The 21151-nt window shown below is 47.0% G+C and overlaps 1 long non-coding RNA gene across 1 annotated transcript in view; it reads right to left on the bottom strand.

Moving 5' to 3' along the window:
- The window catches only part of LOC129736681 (uncharacterized), a 79823-nt gene that overhangs the window by 50167 nt on the left and 8505 nt on the right, over positions 1 to 21151 (bottom strand). Inside the window, exons 2-4 of the long non-coding RNA XR_008733655.1 lie at positions 10360 to 10472; positions 9704 to 9803; positions 9450 to 9591 (exon numbers count right to left, since the gene is read on the bottom strand). This is a non-coding gene — a long non-coding RNA (uncharacterized LOC129736681). The remainder of the gene's footprint in view (positions 1 to 9449; positions 9592 to 9703; positions 9804 to 10359; positions 10473 to 21151) is intronic.

Here is a 21151-nt window from a genome sequence, read left to right as displayed (position 1 = left end):
TTACAGAGCTGGGTACAGCTTTCACTAGCCCAAATGATAACACTGGGTAAAATAACCAGATGCACTTCCAAGTGCAACAGTGCTGCTGCAAGTCTTGTATCTGACTGTTTGCCCAAAGACCACAGGATTATTTGCTTGGGGTTTTTCCCCGGCTTCAAGCTGCTTGCAGTGATTAAGTGATTTCAGCCGAGATTTTTGCTAGCAGTCAGTTGTCACATTTGAAGGAGTCACTGTTATGGCGAATGTGGCAAATTTTAAGACCTCCCCACTTGCTGCATCCCCTGATTTATTTGATTTGTACAGAAGCCCACCCCTAAAGTGGCACAGAAAGATTAAGTTGCATGGCTGGTTTTACTCCTTTTTGACCCAGAAGGGAAAACTGGCTGTGTGCACTAACAGCTACGGAATGAAGCCAGAGCATTCAATCAGAAGACAAATGATGTGCAGGAAATCTCTTAGGTGACCAAATATTTACTGCACCGATGAAACTCTCCCAAAAAAAGTTCCCACTCACAAATACTTGAAATTATCAGACTTCTTCCTAATGTTTCTCTGTGTGAGTAGTCAAGAAGTTTCCTCTGGGAAGGTCTCGCAGAGCACAGAGCTGCAGCTGTGTTCCCCTTCTGCTGAACAGCCGGGAGCATCCTCTGGACATGGACCGGGAGCAGGACCCCATGCTTCTGCTCTGAACCTGTCCCCTGAGAAAAGGGAAATCTCACAGCCCTAGCTGGGGTTTGAAATTTTTATTTTTAAAAACTGTAAATAAATCAATTCTAAAAGTAACTCAGAGTCAGAGCCTTGTTGCAGCTTTTCGTCGGGGCTGGAGGGAGCGCAAAGCAGCAGTGCAGAGCAGCGTTGGTGGGGAGCTTGGCCATCTGCTCCCCCTGTGCATGGGGTTTCTTTTCAGCATGTGAATCGATGAGGGTTGTTTTCTCAAATGTTGAAAAAAGCCGGCTGTTTTTATGCCCCCCAGCTCTCTGATCAGAACACCACTGTCAGAGTGAAGGAGTGACCTGCAACTGCCTCTGCACAGCTCTTGGCTCTACTGAAAGGTCCTGCGGGGCCGTGGATGTGCTTTAACCTCCACAGTGAAGGCACTGAGCACCCATCCCAGCTGCCTGGCTTTTCAAGCAACCTGTTACCATCCCTGGCATCACTCAGGCTCTTCACAGCCGTACCAGCGCGCAGCCTTGGCACCAATGCAGCTGCTGGAGCATGCATCCTCGACACGCCTTTCCTCACGTTTTGGGTGGGAGAGGGTATTTCTCAGACCGTGAATTCCTTGCAGGCTGGACAGACTGTCTGCAATTACGACATTTTTGCAGGGCACAAAGACCATTTTCTGTCAAACCCTGGGGAACACAGACGCCAGCCCTGCCGGGGGGGGCTGAAGTTGCAACGTTTCCTGTCCTCCCCTGGCCGGGGGGGGGGCTGCTTGTTTTGATGGCTGGGCTCCAGAGAGGGCTGATGGGAAAGCCTTTACATACCACATTAACTACATGGTGCTGAGCTGCTGGGGATCAAGCCAGGGGGATCGCGGTGCTACACCCAAGAGCCCACGGGGATGACGGAGCTGCGGCAGCCGGATGAGTTGCCGCCTGCCAGCCGTCTGCCTGCGTGCCCTTCGCTGCTCCCTGCAAAAGCTTTTGTCAGCCTGACATGTAGCAGGGGGGGAACGGGACGACACACACGAGCGCAGGCAGCTGCCGGCACCCGCCACGGCTCCAGGCAGGCTAGGAAACTTGCTAAGTGTGTTTGAGCCTCAACAGCCCAACGCGAGAAAAATAGATGTTTTTCTTTCCTAGCTGCTCCCGTTGGACAGCCGGTCATTGCTAGCTCTTTCCCCTCACTCCATCCCCATGGATGGCCTCAGGCTGGCAGCTGCCACAGGGCAGGCAGTGCCCTGCCTGTTCCGGGGTGCCTGCATGGCATTTCTTTAAAGACAGGGTACTGACTCTTCGTCAGCCTTCAATATCCCAAAGCCACAGCATCTTGCCTCCCACGAAAGTGCTCAGACACCCACAACCTGGCATCTTACCATGCCCTGGATGCTGCAAGCCGGGGACTCTGGCACAGACAGCCAATATGCCTGGACCCCAAAGCAACTAAATACCCGCGGGACCAGAGCAGCTATGCCAGGAATGCTCTGCTGGGCCACCAGCCAAAAACGTCAACTCCTCCTGCAATGCAGCGCTAGGTAGTTTGCATTGGGTGTTTTGCTCCTTCCCTTGCAATTTCTCTATTTTTGTGCTGGTTTTGCCTTGGTTCTGCACCTCAGTAATCCAAGCGTACTTACCCCTTCTTTGCAGTTCCCATATGCACATGATGGAGCCATATTTTCAGTCATCAAAGTGGAATAAAACAGAGTTAAAGAGCTTGTATTGTGCAGGTGAGTAGATGCGAAGCAGAGAGCAAGGGAAAGCTCAGCCCTTTTTTGCTCCTTGGCATGACTATAGGTACGGCACCTTACAGCCAAAGTCTTGAGAGCCTGGGAAAACACAGGATTTGGGGACCCAACTGAAATAGAAGATGACAGTAGAACCCCAAACCCTTAGCTCTGAGGATCCAAGCTCAAAGGTGGGACCCTGAGTGCCACCGGGAGAAATCTTCCGAGGGAATTCACATCAGCCCCATCACGGCACCGCGTACGACTGAGCCCTTGCTGTACATCTCACCCCACAGCAAGGGAGGAGATAGCACTTCAAGAAAATGTACAGATGTGAGGATTAACACACTGATCTCCCTCCATCCCAATAGAAAATCTGACCTGCTAGAGAGCAGCACAGTCCTGCTGCCGTAATACAGACACGAGATCTTCTGCTAAAAGTTCCCCCACAGCCAAAAATGCTGCAATTCAAAGCAAATCCTCCTGCCAGCATCTTTATTTATACAGTATCAAGTACCGATGCCATTTAACAACCCCCTCCCTTTTCCTGACATTATCTTAAGCTGCACTGCCAAATTAAGCAAACCCCACTGTCCAGCATATGTTGTTTCTCATCTTTTTCTCCTCTCCCCCCAACCACTGCCACTACCATCCCTCAAAGGGACCAAGTACAAATAATTCAGCCTCTACCACTTGGACTGGATTTAATCAAAGGATTTGCTGGGTTTCTACCGTGTGGGGCACCTCATTAACAACTTCACACCTTTAAGAAGAAAAAAAGTGGTGTTATCCATTTCAGCATTGCTGAGCTTAATGCTAGTACCCGGTGTTTTGCACCAGGGTCCCCTCCTGAGACGAGTTTTATTTTGGTGGGGAACAAAACAACAACAAGATTTAAAAAAAAAAAAAAAAAAAAAAAAAAAAAAAAAGCAAAGCATTGCTGGCCTGAAAGGGCTTAGAGATCGGCAGGAGTGTATTTGTCAGAAAGGAGATTAGAGCCTAATGAAATTTGTCTTTGTGTATGTGTCTGTTTCTCTCTTTTCTTTTTGTGGGGGCGTCTTTGTAAAAAGCCAGGCTTATTAAAATGCAGGGGGAACCCCACACAAAAGATATTTCTTAGAGTCCAAAGGCGCACTTATTAATGCAGAGGTTTTTGCACAGAGCATGCCAGTTTTGGGAGATTTTGGGTATTGTTTGGGGAGAAGAAAGCAAGCCTCACTGATCATTTTATTTTCCAGTTTTAGTCACAGCAGCTGAAGCAAGCAGGTGCTGCAATTCAGAGCCCACAGAAAAGGGCAGGAGATGAGGGGGAAGGGAAATGTCATGAGGAAAAACTCATCTGCATGAGGGATTTTTACTATTTTGGTTTGTTAAATTGCAGCACAGTGGTGCTGTGCCCACACTCCTAGTTTCCTCCGTGACGATGGGAAGTAGCTGCTGCGGAAGCACTGCATGGGCACACCACCAGAAATCAATGCCTGTTTCAACTGCAACAGGCTGGCATCAACAGCCAGCGGGTTTAACCAAGGCATCCATTTTCCCACATACATCGCTGATGATACCAAACTGTTGGCGTGGAAGAAAATAAGGGGTTGTGGCCGAGATTACTGGTGTGGGGCACAACTCTGATTTTTTCCATTTGTTGCAAAACACAGCAGGGTCAACACCCTGCTGCAGCAAGCAAACCTGATTGCTGGTGAGCAGCACCTGCAGCAGCAGGGCTGCATAGGGGTGGTTCACCTTAACAGGGTCATAATACTGGGAAAATATGGTGCTGGCGCTCTATGCACATGGAGCTTTTGCATGGCTGTTGAGGCCAGAATGACAATGACAGTGATGCCAGCCCAAGAACACCAGCATGGGTTTGGGGAAAAGGAGGAGATTTGCCCCTGTCCTAAGGAGGACCTTGGCATACCTCCAAGAAAAAGTTTGCATACTGGCTCACACTTGAAAAAGCAAACCCAGGGAGGGGCGTGTTGTGCAAGTGGTTGGAACTCCACCAAGTTCTCACTTGCAAGAGGGGAAAGACTTGAAAATCTCCACGAGGCACTTTTAGTGCTTCCCATGACTCTCAGCCCTAAGGGGAAAGCCCACATCTACCTCCTGGTTGGGAAACCTGCCCAAGGCTCACACTAACAAGTGTTTCTCGAGCGGGACTTGTTTGTTATTGGCAGCAGAGCCTTTGGGAGTATTTACTCAAAAAGAGCAACAGTAGGAGTTTCTATTAACTACCTTTTGACACATTGACAACAGAGTTGGGTCCACCCAGCTGGCTTTTTTTTCCACATTGTTTGCATGTTTCCACCTGCTACAACATGAAAACTTAGAGGAAAATCTCATGTGTTTTCTTATGAGATTTTTCCTTCTGAGAAAACGTGGGAACCGGTCCTCATCTGCTGCCTCAGATGAAAGAAGAGTGTATGGAGGGTAAGCAACGAGGAGGACAAACAGACGATGAAGCAGCAAGCCCTGGGAACCAACCAGCACCAAGAACCAACAGAAAGGCATCCCAGAGAGCTGCAGCTGCAAACTCAAACTCCCCTGGTACTAATTTTTCTCTATATGTTTGATCTAATCTCATCACAACAAAAAACAGTGCCGATGCTGAGGATAAAATACCATGAGCTACCCTCATTATTAAATAATTCACATCAATTATGATTCTATGAGGTATCTGATGGCTGTATAGAAACATAAGTAATGAGAAAAAAATTCACTGTAAGCATGTTACAGAACATCAACCAACTTGTCCTGCAGAGCCCCAGAGACAGTCACAGCACATGCTCAGCAATGCCATCACATTAAGAAGCAACAAATTTGTGGGTTATAGTCACATCTCCAGTCAGACTTCTGTCAACATTTCCTTCACTTCTTGAAGGTGCAGGAGCAGAGCAGACTATAGCAAACATATTTGTGTATTTTCTAAAAAAAAACAAAAACAAAAAACAAACCACCTAACATCACCCAGCCATGACTGCCAGCCCAACAAGGCACCTCACAGGCAAGAGAAGCAGAAAGCTGAAGCTGGGCTAAAACGGCTTTCACCTTTGCTCAGAGGATATTTTAAGGGAAATCACATGGCCTGAGCCTGGGGATAGGAGTTCAGCTCAGAGAAGCAAAAGCTGCAGATGGTAACATCGAATGTCAGCCAACTTAAAACAGATATATATTTATATATATGCACAAAACAGAAATATATATGTACTCATATATAAATTTAAAGATCACAGACCTGCGGAACTCATTGCCACAATATAACCAATTTAAAGATTTTATCCATATTCGAAGAAATGATGGATATTTATGGTAGGAACTTAGTCATCCCAGCTAGGGATTTCTCCACTCTTCAAGGAGCACGTCAAGCTCCATCAATCCAAAGGCAATAAGAAATGTCAGTTATTCATCACCACCATGGGGATTATTTCCATCTCCTTCAAGCTGCCAGTTGGTGGCTGTGGGAAGCCAGACCAGGTGGACCACAACCATTTGACAGCCCCGACCAGATGCACTTCTGGGTTGCTTTCAAGCCCCAAGCCCATCCCCGGCTCCTACTGCCTGCATTATCCAGCCCCGCAGCCCACCAGATGGTGCTCTCGGTATTAGTTAATACCGAGTTAATCCACACCTTTTCCTTCCACTGAGAAACTCCAGCACAGGTGGGGTGTGGAGAAACACCACCAAAAGCAACAGATTCCTGCACTTTCCTAGAGCACCAGCCAGAATGCATAGCTTCATCCCAGGCAGAACATGGTTCAAAAACCAGAAACATGTTTTTGAAGCATCTGGAGGCGATGGTGGGTTACGAGCACTAGAACGTGCCTTCAAGCCCAAATGCAATATATGGGCCTTTACCAGTAGCACAATGTTGAGCCAAAGCATTGGGAAAGATGAGGGAAGCAAAGGTGGTGGGGAACGTGAGCATGCCCCAACACTCAGGACATGATTCCACATGCCAATGGACCTGTAAGCTCATTGGAAACCCTCTGGTCCATCATTTCTTGAACACCTTCTCCACAGACCAGTTTCTTGAACTTTATTTATTTCCCCACAACCAAAAGAACTGGCTGGGATACCAGTGGACTTCGCAATTTCTGCTTGCTAGAGATATGAAACATTTTCTACTTTAGGGCAAATGCTGTAATAGCAGGGAGAGGTTGTGCAGAGCTGTTGAGGAATCTCCATCACCCAACATGGTCAGCTTGCACCAACATCCACCAGCTGTGATTTTTTCTGAACTCCGAGGTTCCTTTCAGCCTTCATTTCTCCCCAGTTTTCTATAAGAGGAATGTCTGCAGTTCCCATGCCCTTTGCGGACTGCCATGTTCATAATTATATCATGTCTGGAGAACTGGGCTAATGTAGGGTTGATCCTGAGGCTGTTTCTTTGGCCCAGCAGGACGGACTGTTTTCCTTCTGTGTTTCCAGCTTAACAAGGCTCTCTTTAATTTCTCCTTAATAAAACTTGGGGCAAAGGGGAACATTTAATGTGCAGTTAAATAAAAAACAGAAAGCATACCGTACTGGCCAACTTCCTAAAAACGAAGTGCTTTTTCTACAGTCATCCATGGGACGTCAGCAGCGAAATAAAGCCCCAAGCACAGAAGCCTGACCACTAAGCAAGCCGGCAGCTAACTACGTGGCTTTTGTTTTTTACCAGTAATGAATTTTTATCGCTGAGAAGCCGGAAAAGGGAGAGCATTAAAGGTTGCCTGCACGGGTATGCAGGAGCGCTCCAGCCATTTACGCCTGTAATGAGTTTTGCTGCCTCTGAGCAGAGCACAGGTAATAACAGATCATAAAGTGGGTTTACCACCCGAATTGCCAGTCTCTGAAGGTTACTAAAAGCCCGTTCAAATAAGTATGGTCAGATCTGCCTGGCTATTTTGAAATCACCACTTTCTTAACGGTTTAGTGGAAACCTCTGTTTCTCCACTCATTGAAACGGGCAAAAATCAGGAGTGGAGCAAATGGAGCCAACATGGTTTCATCCAGGAGAAGAGCCTGGCCAAAATCACTTAAGTTTGTCTGATGATTCTATTTATTTGCTTCGTCCAGAGCTGTCCCATCAGCTCACTGACTAGTTATAAAACTTCCCTGTGTTATGAAAACTGCTTATATTTCATCTCCACGTTGGACAGGGTTAATCCAGCCCTGGGATGTGTTTTTTAAGTGTTGTGACTGGAAAACCCTCCAGGGCTCGGGGCCCCCTTGTTGGGTGGAAAAAGCCCTGTGTCCCAAGGGCTGAATCTCCCTGTGGCAAGGGGGGGTGCCTCCTGGGAGTAGGGCTGATGGAGGCTCTGGGGAAAAATAGCCCCGCACTCCCTTTGCTCCCCCCCTGCAGGAAACTGCCCAGAAGAGCTGTGGGTTGATTGTTTCTAGTGGGGGGGGGGGAAAAATAAATCAATTTCTCCTTTTCTTTTAGGATATGCAGTGGTGCTGGAGATAGCTCCAACAACCTTTGTTACAGAAACCCTTATTATTATACCGCTTTTCCCAAAAGAGCCTGAGAAGGTGGGCAGTGCTCTCTAGAAGAGAAAAGACACACTCACTGCTGTGGTTTCAGTGCCATGTTCTGCTGCCCCTTCATAGGGCACAGAGACCATCACTTCCCCACCTACTTTCCCCTGTCCCCCTGGGCTGGCATCACCGTCCCTGGCACAAGCACCTCCTTCAAACCTCCACCAAGACCAAAAATGCCTTTTGTGCTCAGCCTGGACCAAAGTTTCTCCTCTTTGATGCAGCCTCTGAGAGAGGGGGAGGGATTGCACTGATTTGGTGGGTGTCCTGGCATGGCTGTGGATGTTACAGATTGCTTCAGCGTTTCTCTGCTCCCTCACAGAGAAGCAGAGCACATGCCCACCCAAGGCAAGGCAGAACTACTGCAGCAAAGTTGATGCATCAATGCTGTGCTTCAAAACCTGGTCCCTGAGAATGGAGTAGCAAAATGACAGGGATGCAGTTGCTTAGGTGGGAGGTGCATGAAGCTCCTTGGAGACTCATTAATAATTTTAAGAAACAAATCTCCTTGGAGCAGTCTATCCCTGGACTTGTACTAACAGAGAGGTAGGAAGGCTACAAGGTCCTAAGACACAACCAGAAGGGTGTACGCAGTGTTTGGCATAAGGGAAGATGTGCAGCTAGTTAAGAACGATGTCTAAAGCACCAAGGCCTCAAGCTTGGACTTGCCCCGAAGGATGGTGCCCCCGGCCTTGGACCACCTCTGCAGCATCCCATGGTGCTCTTGATGTGGGGCAGAGTACTCACTTCTGCACGTTTTATTTAAGAACCATTTCACCTTTCGGAGAACCCAACTCCATCTTGTGTGCATACTTTTTCATTTACAGCCAAAGAGAGAAAAAAAAGCTGCATTTCAATTGTTCATTTAGCACTTTGATTTCTCTCCATTTAACTTGCCTTTGTCTGTGTGGGAATGTGCATCTGTGGGAACGCACAATATATTTTAATGTTTTCTGCAGTTGTTTAGTGAGTCCCCTTCTGAAGCCTTATGGACCACCATGGGCTGAGAAACTGGGATGGAAGATCCAGAGACACAGCCTCGTGCAAATCCAGTGTCATCCCTTTGAAGTCCTCAGGGCTTCCACGGCAGCCAGAAGTAATTAGTGAGAGAAAGGGATTGTAAGAGCCATGCTGGCTCGCCGTCAGCGCTTCCCACTGACTTTGAATACAGCGGAGCTGAGCCAATACCATGCACTGTTGGAATTACGACACCAAATGTCCAACCTATTTATTGAGCCCACTGCGGGGCTCGGGGGCAGCTCTCTGCAGCAGGACTTCTGCCGTCAACCTCGCACCGTGTTAGTACCAAAATTACTTAGCCTAACTACACCAGGTGTTCAGGTGCAGTGGCTGAACTAGTCACTCTATCCCTCCTGTACCACTGTCCCACCGGGTCAGGGGTGGCTGTAGGCTCTAATTTCCTTAGCAGACCAGGTTCCAGGAAGACCAGTACAGCTAGCAGCACAAGCAAGAATTACCAAGTGACTTCATGCAGTTCCTAGGTTTGCAGAGAACATCAGTACCAGATAAACAAAGTGCTCCTTACCTTACTAAACCTCTTGGTCTGTGAGTGCTTCCCCTGCCACAGGGTGCTGACCCTCAGCCACCAGGACCGCTCCTCTCTCTTGATTCGTGCAATGGCTCCCGCTGTATGATTTTATATTTCTGCTTGTCATTTTCTCCCCTGTCTATAAAGCAAAGTGGGTAAAGTTAAAGACGCTTACTTGTTTATCGCTTAAGTAGCCAGCTCTCCTGTGCCTTCCCCATTCATGGCTGCTCCCTGCAGCTGGGAGATGTTACCTTCCCAAAGACGCTTCACACATCTAGGAGATTCCCTTCTCCACCACTGAACTGAGATCAGGTCTGTAGAGTGGCTGGAGGGGATTACTTCGGGGATGTTCTGGAAGAAAAGTAGGGAAGAAATTTAAAATTTGCAGCCTGAAAACATACAAATATTCCTCCTGTTTTTTCCCTTCTAGGAATGGCTTTGAAAAGCACATTCCTGTACCTCTGTTTTTCTTCTGTTTTGCTTTCCTCCCCACTTCTTCCTGCCCCATTACCTCTTAGCAAGGTTACTACTTTCCATGACAAAGACCTTGGGCATCACCAAGGTCAGAAGGGACCTCGGGAGGTCTCTAGCCCAACCTCCTGCTCAAAGCAGGGCCACCTCAAAGCTGGATCCCAAGTTTTGCATGTGGATATGAACTGTGTGCTATAAAGATGAGCACAGATGTGACAGCAGGCTGTGTTTTGGGCAGACCACTGAAATTCCCAGAGCAGCTTTTCAACAGTAAGTCCTGATTCATCCAAAATATTTTGACTTGTGGGAAAATTTTGATTTTGAAGGAGTTGGACAGCAAAACCTCAGAAACATTTAAGTTTGAAACCAAAAGCTTTATTTCATCTTTTTCACGCTGGTTACTCTATCCTTTCCGTTCATTCTGATATCATTTTACCTAGCATTTAGACTGAAACTCAATGGTCCACTTCGATGAGGTCGCCCCGTGTTTCTGACTATGTTTCACAAGACCTTCCGCTCACTGGAAAAAATTTAACTTTTCTTCCTGTTCTGGAACAAAAGCAAATAGAAAACCATCAGAAAATTTCATTCCATGTGACAGAAATTAGACTTTCTGGACAGCTTTTGTTGCCGTCAAGAAGGGTGGCTGGCTGAGACAGCTCATGAAAGCTTTGAAAGTTCATACAAAGGCTCTAAGCTGGCAATGTGTCCCCCAACCCTTGCACTGACTGCCAATATCGTGTGGATGGGATTTTTCAGGGTCCCCTCAAAGAACTGAATATATGGTTCCCAAGGCGCCTGAGGTCTCCAGTTCTGCTAGGCTCCTTTTGAAGAGTCCTAGCCCTTTCTTTTCTTTTTATTTTTTTATTTTTTTTTATTCTGCTTTAGATAACCAGAGTGGGCCTCTTGCTCATGGGAAGCATTGTTAAACGTGTCACCTCCCACCAAGAGAAGCGAAGAAGGGAGGGGGGGAAAAAGCCACATGAAGATATTAAAACAAGAAACTGGAATGCCTAAACTGCTCAGAGTTCGTTCTTAATTCACATATCCCTATTTACTATTGAAAACGGCTATTTAGCTATTTATGGCATTGTAAGAGATCACTCTTGGTTTCCGCTTAACCTCAGATGGATGGTTGGCCCATATGTCTCATGCTGTACTTAAGTAGGATGGAAAAATAAGAGTGGGTATAGAAGTGAACAGACCTTTTTGGATGGTCACATCTGGTCCCCATGTGTAAGCCCAGCCTCGTGGAAAGCCTGCTGACAGAGAAAAGCTGCATGCTGTGGTTCTAGACAACCTTCTTTTATAGATATGTTATATATATACACATACACATCCATTTTATAGATATGTGTAAATATATACACGCAGATAGACGTTGAGCAAGAAAGAGCTTTCAATATTTTCTTTTCTGAAGCTTGCAAAGCTCATTTGGCCCCACTGGGCAGCAGTGATTTATTGTGGAGTGCTATTCCTTGCATGCTGCTGGATGGCGAGAGGCTGGGGAGCAGAGGGGAACCCCAGATACCCCTGAGTCTGGCAGGGAAGGACCTGGGACAGAAAGCAGAAGGACTGGTGTGAAGTGTTGAATAAGTTTATGTGAACTTTCTAAGCTGCACGCAGAGCGCAGGTCCTGGGGATGGGAGAGACAAACGCTTTGCCATGCAGCCAGATCCACCAGCCCGTGCCCCGATGCCCACAAAGCAGAGCCAGTGCTGCTCTCTGGCCAGCAAAGTCTGTCCTGCTCCACTTCGATGGAAACGGGGTGCCTGGGGATGCCTCTGCTTAGTTTCAAAAACACCATTAGCATTTACGCACCTCCTTCTTTAACTCCAGACCTCTAATTCACTCACAATTTTCCCCATATTTGCTTTTCAGCCATCTCGCTCTCATCAGCCAGGGAAATCCACACCACCAGCTGTGAATCCATTTTTTTAAGGCCACTTGAACACTGACACTTCTTTCCTTAAGACCAGAAGCCTCCCCTTTCTCCATCTCCACGGCAGAGTTGGTGTCTTCTTCCCTTAGCACCCCAGGACCCCGACCTCAACTGTGACAGTACAAATAACACTGCTGGGATGTTACGGCTAATCAGCAGGACATCTTTAACCTATTATTAATTTGGACAGCAAACAAACAGGAACAAAACCAACTTGTGTCCTTGCTCCAAACATTTGTCTCCCAAGGAACCCAGGCTAAATACAGTATTAAGAAGGGAGCAAGCCACAACTGTGCGAGCACTGCCGATGACCTGGTGCTTTGCTGAATTAGGGCCAACTGCCTCCTAATATTAAATCCTTGTCAGGGGAGAGATTGCTGCTGGGACTGAAATACACTTGGATGGGATAAACCGAAGCACAAAACAGGCACTTGAAGGAGTATTTCCCCTTGGTGAGACCATAGATTTTTTCACTGCAGATCCAAAAGGCATCCACATATTACTGTAAATCAGAATTTTTGTGGCAGCTCCGGGGGCGGGGAGGTTAAACACTTATTTCCCTTTTTGCTTTCATGTTTGAGATAGGTGTCTGATGCCCCTGCATCTTTCTGAACCCCCATCCTCAGAAGACCTTCTGCATGGCCCCATCCAGTGACCCCTGCGGCAGAGAGAATTAATCCTCCCTGCCACGCAAACGCACACAGCAAAACCCAACAACGCAGCCCTGAGCTAGCAATTAGGTTTGGAAGAGCACATCAAGCAGTGAGCCAAGTGATCTCAAGTGATAGAGCAGCCTCGAGCCCCCAGGGCAGCTGACTCAGGAGCTATTTACACTCACACTATCACAAACATTTCATCTCATCCCCTAGTTCACCACATGCCATGGCTTGGAGCAGACTGTCAGCCCTCCTGTGGAGGTAGTAGCTCCTATGGATGCCATGAATCCTCACCCCAGCCTTCAGGGATAGCTAAGGCATCCACACAAGCTCACTTTTCCCCACTGCTGTGCAACAGAATACACTGGGAGCCTGATACCCTGCAAGATATTTTTTTGGTGGGATGGGGATGCCAGCAGCCATATGCTGCCTTTTGCAAGGGCAGGGATCTCACCAATCTCCTGTTTTCTGAACCCAAAATGGGATGGGCGGAAGGATGTGCCAGCTTTTTGCAAGCCGTGGGGACAAACGGGTGTATATGGAGACTGTCACGAGGGAAAGAGGCCAGGTAGAGAGCAGAAGATAGGCTGGCAGTTAGAAAATAGTGGGAAAACAAAAGAAAACAAACACCAAAAACAAAACAACAACAACAAAGTGGAATTGGTGGAAAGTATTACAAAACACCACCCCACTTCCTTCCACAGCCAGTGACTACAAGACTTCCTTTGCCATCTATCGCATTAGATGGTATTTTTCTTCATCGACTCATCCTCAAACCGTGTGGCAATGCCTTGGGGCAGGATCCACGGCGGACTGGGTCTGAGCCGGCTAGTCTGCAATGTGATGTGCCCAGCAGCTCCTTCCAACATGGCAATGCTTGCCTTATGCTCACAGGCACCAAAGGGCCAGCTTGCCTGCAAGGCATTTTCTCCATCCCCAGCAGCTCTTTTATGCTCCTGAGCTAGTCTGCTACGGAAACTAGGTCAGGAATTCACATCAGCAAGGATGCAGGCTTATCCATCATCTGCTTTTTTTCAGGAGAACCCTGCTCACAGTACCTCTTTGTGCCACATTGGTGCAAAAGGGCCCAGGACTGATAACTGACCTGCTTTTCTCTGCTGGAAAAAGATTGTCACATCTTCCTGTGCAAAGCTGCCACTCTGAGGCCCTGATTTAAACCAGAAACTGTTGGTGGGGTTTTTTTCTCTGCTTTTTCGAAGGACCTGAAAATGATCTTTCAATAGGCAGTGATAAGTACCAAGGAATCATGAATATTTGCATTAGAAGCTGCCATTTGTTGTAAAAACAAAGAAAAAAAAAATCCCAATACATGCTCAAAGACTCCATTTTCCCCTCAAGCAAACCTCAGAATGGTTTTCAACATTTTCTTGAAGTTTTACAAGTCAAATCATTCTAGTCTGAAATACAATATTTCTACAGCATCTACCGATATGGAACATGCTGTTCAAATAAGCCTGCCCGTGCTCATAAGTAAGCAACACGTATTAATTGCTGCTGGCTTTTTCCAGGGACAGGAACATGGTTCCACAAGGGTATTAAAGCAAACATTTCCCGAGTGTTTGCTCATTTTTATCCTACAGAACACCAAGTAAATGACCAAAAAACCATGTTGTTAAGAAGTTGAGTAAGCATTACATTTTCTTTCCTTTAGATCAGGCCATAACTCTTGCAGCAGGGGGAAACTTCTGTGGCTAAAAGTGATAATGAGAACCAGGGTTTGAAGAAATGGTCCTTACACCTTGGATAGATGCTGTGGACCCTCTGCTTGGGAATGGAGGGCTGTTTGGGGAGTTCATAAGAGATGGGCTTTGTTCATATGCAAAATTCTTTGTATTTCCAAACAACACATGCAACTTTTCCTGATTTTCTCTAGCAGTAAACTTGACTCTGCCGAAATCAGAAGCAATTGGATTATGCAGAACATATATAGGAATTGAAAAGTTGTCAGGTTTCCCTCGCCCCAGGTCTATGCTATGCACAAATCTGGAAATCGGCAGTTTGCAAGATAGAGAAATTCCTGGGGATCATCCAAAATAAAAAGTAATTTTCCTATTACAAGCAAACCAGAACTAGAGCTGCAAATTCAACCCTTTTAAAAACTGAGCTGCGGTTTGGATGAGACACCCTGAATCTGGATCAGTTGACTCCCATTTTGATGTGAGAACCCAAACCAGATTGGTTTCATAATACCGCTTCAGATGTGGCTGAAAAATTCATGTGAGCAACGGAGCTTCCAATGTTTTCCTGCTTGCAAAATGGCTGCAAGTCCTAGTTTGAGCCAAGGAGCATGAGCGTTGCTAGCAAAATCTGTCAGCGTCAAGTCTAGGACCACATTTTCAATGAGGTTACAAGCCTTTCTGAAACCTAATTCCCAACCAAACTGCCCCACGACAGCTTTCCATAGCTTTCTTGGAGGCTAGCTCAAGCCCAAAGTTTTGTATCCTTTTGGAAAGATGGTTTTGGAGGCAAACATTTTCTTCGTATACTTGGCTCTCCTTCCAGTAACTGCTGTAAATGTTCCAGTCTGTTTTGCAAGCTACAAAACGTTTTCCATTTGCAAACTGAGCAAGTTTTAATTACTCCCATAATTTTGCCTGGAAGGGAAAAGCCAACCGTATTAATCAGATAATGAGAGCAGTTGCTCCGAGTACCATACTCCCAAATACACAAACCAGGGTATGATCTCAAAAAATAAACCTAAAGCACTGTTTGGATTATACGAACGTGTCATAAAACAAAGGAAAATTGACTTTGGAGCCTTCTCTCTAACTTTGGGTCTTACATACCCTCAAGGCTGCCTGCATATAACCCCGTTACCTCCCTATCGTCCAGCCCCAGCCCCTATCTCTGCAACAAGGGCCTCTGCCAAATACTACTTCTAGCTATATCTGAAGGATAAGGCATACAAAGCTATAGCACATTCAAATAAAGATTGAAAATCATTTCCTTAAAGGAAGGAGCTATCCCAGTTTGTCTTCCCCACCTTTTGATTATACAGCTCAGATTAGGGATAGTCAGGAAATTACATCGTCTTTGGAAAAACACAAAAAAAATTAAAGAAAAGACAAAAATATCAAGGAAAAGGAATTTTTTTAAATTCCTGCCAGAAACAATCCCAAAACTTTTTCGAGGTTTCAAAGGCTCAGTTACATTTTTTTTATTTTTTTTTTAAGTTTTAACGTAACAAATAGCACTTTGCACATGCTTCTTGTTTTTAAACAAAACATGGGTCACTATAAGAACGCGCATCTTTTCTTCCAACTTAATGTTTTACTATTGAAGACAGGTGGATACTGACGACGGAGCCACCAAAAGCCAACATCTGCCCCATGATCTACAGTAGATCTTGAGTACTATTGAGAGGACTAACCTGGCTCTGTGTATTTATGACCAAAGGGAAGAATTTTTTTACTTTTAGAGCAGAAGTTTATCCCTAATGCTTTTTGATGAACAACTGACCTACAGAAACACACATTTGCCACTGTAGTGTGTGACCTTTGGTTTTTCTAAGCTGAAAGGCAAGCAGGCTGAGCATCCTCTGAGCAAAGGTAAGCCCTTCTGGGTAATAAAGTAGGAAAAAGAGACATTGCCATGGAACACATTGTGCCTAAACACAGGATCTATGATTCTACAATCAATCAATCATCGGTCAGTTACTATGGACAAACCTGTTGTTTCACCTCTGCTCCTGACAAAACTCCGTGGGGAAGAGGGAAAGAGCAGAGCTTTCCGAGGGATGGAGATGAAACACAGCTCAATTATTTACTTCCAGTGTTAGATTAACCGCACTATGGGAACAACAGGGCCAGGTGGTTAAAATACGTTCATCAAAATGATTTACGTCTGGCTTTTGTAAGAAGATATTATATGACAGGCTATGCCATGCTCAGTTTAACTCAACCCGAATGGTCTTAGCACTGCCGATTCCCTGCAGCTTACACGTATATGTGATTTTTCTCTTGGACCAATGTGGTGAAAAAGCAAGTTAACTGTGTGCTTCTGCAAAGAGGATCTTTCAGCTCTCCATCACCCAGCTGCAATGATTTGCAAGCCATTGCCCCCACAGGCCCATGTCACCCAAATCCTTGCGGCAGAGGCAAGCCTGGCCCCAGGTTTTGGGGCTGAAATCACAGAGAGGCAGGAGAAGTGCCCTGCAGAAAGTGAAATGAGGGCAAGCCGTCAGCACTGAGCTGGCACTGGAATAAGTCTTCCTTACAGAGATAATCAGATCAGTCTTGTCTGACAACACGCAGTCAAGGGGGGCACATGCGAGGCTGGCTGCAGACGAGGGGACCTGCCGGAGCTGGCAACACAGCGAGGCGCACACACAGCACCCCCTCGTATTCAGCAGGGGATCAGAGCTCAATATAATTCTGTTCAATTCAATAACAAAAAACTATGATGTTTGCCTTCAGACCCTTCCCTCCCAACACTAATGGTTTGTATACCATAGCCCTGTTTACATCCAGGGCTGTGCATGCACCGTCACATCACAGGACTTAACTCCTGATGTGCAGCTGGCAAAGAGGATGCTTTTACCCCCCAAAATGGACACCTCTCTTATGGAGGCTGGGCACAACACTGGTGAAAAAACATTAAAGTACCTGAAATTCCTGGTGACATGATCACTTTTCCATGCACAGGGCACAAAATTCTCTGTCACATACCATGACTCCCTTTAAAAGCAAGGTACCACTCTCACTGCAAGCTGCCGGGGAGGCACAGCCAGCTCCGCCAGCTCCTGGCTGGCCCAGCAGAACAGGAGAGAGTAGCTCTCCGACTTTCTGATCAACTTCCCTGGCTTAAGCTTTTGCAGCTGTCCTATGTTGAAAATATACACCCAAAACCTTTGACGCTGCTGCTGCCTTGTCCTTTCTAAGGAGAGGAATGTGGTCTGAGCATCCCAGTCCTGTGGGAGAGGATCCCCCCATCTCACAGCTTAACTAAACCCCATGGGCACAATCCTACTCGCTGTGGCATTGGTAACGGTCCTTTAGTGTTCCTCTATAAAACAAAATCTCAGTTCCGTGTTTATCACGGTATTAAGGCCCATGCTGTGCAGGGTGGCCAGGGTCGATGGGGGGTGCAGCTACCCGGAGTAGGCTGGCTCGTGGCTGAGGTGCTCTCTGCAGCTGGCTCCTCTACAAAAAAGTTCCTGCACATTTGGGGCTCCAGTGGGATGCCTTGTTGTCACTTGTATTTGGGGGAATGACAGCAGCACAGTGACCACAAGGAAATCCCTTCTTGCCAGGCCAGCAGATGCCAGCCATACTGTGGAAGGAAGGAGCAAGAGGGAGAGATTTCAATGTCAGGGGCTGCAGAGAAGCCACTAAATCTTATCTATCCCTTTTTTTAATATTTGCCCTGGCATGAGAATGACTGAATGGAGAGTGACCCCTCGAAACAGCAAGGCAGAGGGGAGCAATGTGAAGTCCCACCTTGTGGGGTAAAGTTTCCCCCTACAGCTCAAGGGCTGCACCAGCCAGACCCTCCCTAGGGTCTTCAGGCCCCCAAGCATGGCAACCTCCACCCTTTCAGAGAGCAGCCCCGGCCCTCTGATCCCATCCTGGTTTTACACAGCTTTGCACTAAGCCTCAGTAATCTGTAAAACACCCGGTTCAGCAGAGATGGTGATTTCCCAGAGGGGGAAAACGCAGTGATGCCAGCACGGTGCTGTGACAGGCAGTGATGGCATGGTGGCTGCATGGAAGAGACACGGGATGGCATGGCACGGTGGCTTGCCCTCCCCAAGCAGTTCCCACCACCTCCATCCCATCCCTCTTCCCCGTGCTCCTCTCCTAGCCCTGCTGCTCCAACTCACTGCCTGAACAACCTCTTTCAAGAAGCTCCTGGTTATTCACTTTAAACAACCCTCCCCAGGGAACACTCATTAGATACGAATCTTAGAGCAACACCCAGCAAAGTCTTCACAAGTTTTGGCACGTGGGCATTTGAGACAGGCTGGAGAAAATCTGTCCCTCATCCCCAATCTAACAAGCATCTTTGGACCGGGGTGAACGCGAAGCATCAGTTTGTTTTCTTTTGTTATTACTGAAGATCAAGTCAAAGCCAGGAGAACGGCAGAGGGTCGCCGGTGTCAGCAGGGAAATGGAAGAGGTCAAAGCAGCATCATTAGCAAAGCAACGCACCACACGCTGGCTCCCACATCTGAAACAAAGGAACCCAGCCCAAGAAGCCCCTCTCCTTCCATCTTCCCTCTCCAAGAAGCCTCCATCCATCCCCTCCAAGAGGAGTCCGCAGAGGTCCGAGCTCCACCCCAGAGCTGCAGGACCCTCACAATGCCAGCAGCCCCTACACCATCCGCAACATCCCGGTCACCACTCTGCAGCGACAGAAACGCTTTCATGAAACATCCCAAAGCAGCAAATACTTTTGGCTAGCTCTTCAGTGGGGTAAATAAGTGCAGCTTGTAAGTGTGAGTGAAACCACACTTTTTTGTTTCTGATCTGGTGACACGGCTTGTCCTAACCTCATTTGTCTCTTTGAAACATCAGCATCACACAGCAAATCATGCTACTTAGCCTACAGAGCAAACCACTGCTTCAGCTCCCGATGGCCAGAAGACGATGACAGTTTTACAGCAGCAGACACCTGCTGCCTTTGACCTGGGGGCCATACGCTGCTGGGGCTCATCTGCCAGAGCCCTTGGGCAACCCCCAGCCAGGACAGGTCCCCTGGGAGCAGCCCCTCAGTGCCCAGCCACCCTTGGTGCTCACTCCCGAGCCCCATTTTTTCAATATGTCATTCACCCTGTCCCGACACTACCAGGTTGGCGTAAAAAAACCCATCTAAACCATCTTTTCAAGGATCAGCCTTTAGACAGGCTTAAATCCTAAAACTCTTGCCAAGTAGAGGCTGACTTCCCATATCCACCAGAAATAATTCCAGCTGCCTCACGGAGCAGGCAGGAGGCTATCCTGCAGCCTCTTGTGGACCAGAGAAGTGCTCCTACCAAAGCCTGGCAACCATCATCCAAACATCATCACTGAAGAACAGCTAGAGCACTGACATATACTTGTAAAACATTGCTTGCTTTTTTTTTTTACTTTAAACACTTGATTTAATGTTATGTATTAATATAAGTATTATTTAATATTCCACCCCTCCCTTCAAGCAGCATGAGGTATCCCGTAAAACATACAAGCTGGCAGATAACAGTGATTTCTTGACCTTTTCTGCACTGATCCCTATTTCATAAACACCATCAAGGCACCTCTTACTCTGCTCCTCAGTAAATTGAACATCCCTAATCTTTTTAACCTCCTCCTCTACCTGTGGAAGACTTTCCAAGCTCCTCATCGTTTCTGCCTGCCTTTGCCAGCCCCACTCCAATCACGTTACCCTCTGGCTTGGGCACAGCAGAGCTCCCCCAAGGTGACAATGCTCCTGTCAGTTTATAGGATGTCATTCAGATACCCTCAGGATTTCTCTCCAGCACTTAATTCAGTCAAATACATCCTGGAACAGTAGCCAGGCACCACCGCCCAGTGCAGCATCTGGGAATAACCAGTTCTACTTAGAGTGTAAAGCTGGACATTTCTGCCATGGGAGGAAGAGGTGAAAAAGTTAAAACTTGCCTCCAGGATCATCATTTTCAGGTTTAGAGTTAAAGGTTGACAGGGAAACGACCATCTCCCTCAAGCCCTCAGACACAGATACCAAGGATCCCAGTTTCCCCCATTTTGGGTGTCCTTAGGACATGTTAACGGCACTCATCACAGCCCTACAGCTGGAATTGAAATGTCACCTTTTGAAGGTCAACAGCACAGCACCAACGCACTCGGCAGCCTCTGGGCAGTCCTGGCAGCTCCTGGCACATGGGGATGTTTAGGGACTTCATTTTCACAAAAAGGATGGATTTGGCAACCCTCCAGTCTCCGGTGGCTGCTCTGAGAAAAGTATTTTGCCATGCAGCATCCCTGTAGCTGAGGGAGAAGACTATTTTCCTCTTCCATGCTAATTTTCTCTGGTTTTCTACTAACAAACCAAACCGGTTTTTAAAGAATGAAATGAAACCAAAAGCAAAATTATTTTGCTTTTCTCACAAATCCCCCTTCCCCTTTCCCTGGTGAGGAGATGGAAAATTATATGGGAGGCAGAAGAAAAATAAGGAGAAAGTGTTATTTAGAATACTTTTCTGCATGAAAAACTAAAAAAAAAAAAAAAAAAAAAAATTAATCAAAAAGAGCTGAATTGCCATGCTTCTCCTGGGGTCACCTCATCCCTCTAAGCCTCTCACCCTGCAGTGATCCAGATATTTGCACGCCTGCTCATGCTGCAGCCTTTGGGCTTTCCTGCAGTATGACGATTTAAACCGAAAAGGCAGAGATTGCAGACAGAAGAAGGGGAGGAAAGAGCAAATCTGATCCCTCCAAAGATAAATACTGTCTCCTGGAAACTGGGATGGCTGTAAGCCTCTTGCAGCTCATTGCTCCAGAGCAAATGAGCTGGTGGTCTCCACCCAATGATGGGCAAACATCCAACCTTCAGACCCTCTGTTCCAAAATGCTGGCAGCTGTTGAATGTCCTAGCAGCGTCTGCTGGGCAGAGAGAGCATCCAGAGATGGGACACATGCACAAGCCCTCGC

This window comes from Falco cherrug, chromosome 8 (genome assembly GCF_023634085.1).
Source record: "Falco cherrug isolate bFalChe1 chromosome 8, bFalChe1.pri, whole genome shotgun sequence".
NCBI classification, from domain to species: Eukaryota; Metazoa; Chordata; class Aves; order Falconiformes; family Falconidae; genus Falco; species Falco cherrug.
This window is presented reverse-complemented; position numbering and strand designations above follow the sequence as displayed.